The sequence below is a fragment of the Silene latifolia genome, chromosome Y (assembly GCF_048544455.1).
Source record: "Silene latifolia isolate original U9 population chromosome Y, ASM4854445v1, whole genome shotgun sequence".
Lineage (NCBI taxonomy): Eukaryota > Viridiplantae > Streptophyta > Magnoliopsida > Caryophyllales > Caryophyllaceae > Silene > Silene latifolia.
The window spans coordinates 153,599,503-153,602,141 of NC_133538.1; the positions used below are offsets into that span (position 1 = coordinate 153,599,503).

Here is a 2,639-nt window from a genome sequence, read left to right on the forward strand (position 1 = left end):
AAAATCACGATTTTTCAAAGAAGGAGCCGACGAAGATTTTTGTGAAGCATGGGGACGTTTCAAAAGTTTGGTCCGAGTTGTCCCTCATCATGGTTTCAAGAATGGTATCTTTGCAACCTATTTTACAATGCTTTATATGATGATTACAAGGTCATCTTGGATGCAATTTGCTAATGGTAGGTTCCAAAATAATACTAGGTCAAAATAAAGGTTGGAACACTATTGAGGAGATGGCAGTCCATAGAGCCGAGTTTGGAAGTTCACGTGGAAAGTCACGAAAGCAAAGTGAAGAAATGATCTTTGTTGTGACACTTATGACTTCCATTTCTACCCGTCTCGAGAAGCTAGAGACTTCTGAAGCTTCCAAGGAGAAAGTCGAAATTCCTGTTCAAAACTCAGATGAGATCGAGAAGTTAAGAGAGATGGTCCAACTCCTTTTGGTTCAAGTGGCGAATATGGAAGCAAATGGGATTGAGTCCTCACGGAATTTTGTGAAACAATTGGAGAATATGGAGGCTAAGCAAGCCGCTAATTCTGCAAACAAATGTGAAGGGCCGGTTGAGACGATCAATGCCATCAATCTCAGAAGTGGCCTTTCTTATGAAAGTCCCGACAAGCCAAAGGAAGACTCGGGAAATGATGAAGAAGCTCGTTTGAATTCGATGCAAAACGAGTCGAATGCCGATCTTGTTTGTCGATCGACCAACATCCTCGGTCGATCGATCGAGATAATCGATGACGCATTCGGGACAGAACTGTTTCACGCCGGCTTACTTGGTCGATCGACCACCCCTACCGGTCGATCGATCGGATCTCCAGAAAGCGAGTGATGCAAACCGCCAACTAGTTTGCATGATTCGTCACTCATTGATGATTTGACGGGGTTTTAAACCTACGGAAGCCGAAGGTTACCGATCCTACGCCAGTGTTGCGATCCCCGTATCCGGAGCGTTTGAAGGCTACCAAGCCTGGAGCGTAAGTTTGGTAAGTTTTCGGAGATGGTCCAGAATCTCGAGGTAACGGTTCCTTTCACTGATTTAATTACCCAGGTACCCTCTTACGCTAAATTTATGAAAGATATTTTGAATCGTAAGAGAAATTTTCGTGATGATGGTAATGTTGCGTTTGTGGAGGAATGTAATGCTCTTTCACAAGTTAATGTGCCACCTAAATTAAAGGACCCGGGTAGTTTTTCAATTCCTTGCACTATAGGTAACCACGTAATTGGAAAGGCCCTCTGTGACTTAGGGGCCAGTGTTAGTGTCATGCCGTATTCTGTTTGCGAAAGGTTAAACATTGGTAGACTTAAGGTGACCGATATTATCGTTCAAATGGCAAATAGATCGACTCAGAGACCTATAGGTGTTCTAGAGGATGTACCCGTTCGAGTGGGTAAGTTTTTTATTCCTGTCGATTTCGTTGTTTTGGACATTCAGAGGAGGATAGTCGATACCTATTATTTTAGGCAGACGTTCTTACATACAAACTGGGGTTGTGATAGATGTCAAACGCGAAACCATCACCTTAGAGGTAGGGGATGACACCATTGAGTTCAATCTTGCTCACAAGGCAATCGAACTCGCTGATGAGGATACGTGTTATTCCATTGATATTGTTGACAGGGTTGTTACTTGTAATTGGAGGGAATCCTTAGCCAAGGATCCCTTAGCTGATCTAACCCATTTAGATGAGTGTGCAGGTAATACAGTGGAGAATGCTGAGGAGCCAGATGCTTTGGTTGCCTCAATGGAGAGCTACGAGCTCAATGAAGAAGAAGATGAGATGCTTTTAAGCCTGGCCAACGATAACTTGGTGAACACTTGCTACACCATTGAAGCTGATTCTGTCTATGCTGTAGAGGTAAAGGTACCGGAGCGTAAGCCACTTCCTCCTAATCTTAAGTATGTTTTTCTAGATGATACGGAGAGCAAGTACCCGCCTATTGTTAGCTCTAAGCTCAATGATGACCAAATGTCCGCTTTGATGTGTGTACTTAAGAAAAACAGGAAGGCTTTGGGTTACTCTCTGGATGACATTAAGGGCATCAGCCCCGATGTTTGTATGCATAGGATAGAGCTGGAAGAGGGCCACAAGCCTTACAGACAGGGTCAACGCAAGTTGAACCCGAAGATGCAGGAAGTTGTTATGGCTGAGGTGATGAAACTACTTGATGCAGGTATTATTTATACAGTTGGCAACTCCAAGTGGGTTAGCCCAGTTCAGGTGGTCCCGAAGAAAGGAGGGACTACCGTGGTTAAAAATGATAAAAATGAATTAATACCAACTCGAGTAGTGACAGGGTGGCGGATGTGCATTGATTATAGACAGTTGAATGCCGCCACCAAGAAAGACCATTTCCCCCTCCCTTTTGTTGACCAAATGACTGAAAGACTTGCTTCTAACAAATTTTTCTGTTTTCTAGACGGATATTCGGGGTTCTTTCAGATCCCTATTCATCCGGACGATCAGAGTAAGACTACTTTTACCCGTCCACGTGGTGTTTTTGCGTATCGTAGAATGCCTTTCGGATTGTGTAACGCCCGCTACCTTTCGAGGTGCATGATGGGGATTTTTCCGATTATATAGAGAATATTATGGATGTATTCATGGATGATTTCTCGGTTTATGGCAAGTTGACT

General features: G+C 43.6%; 1 pseudogene; it reads right to left on the bottom strand.

Annotated features, from left to right (window-relative positions):
- On the bottom strand, window positions 1-96 carry LOC141636815 (small nucleolar RNA R71; annotated as a pseudogene).
- Window positions 97-2,639: the final 2,543 nt, after the last annotated feature.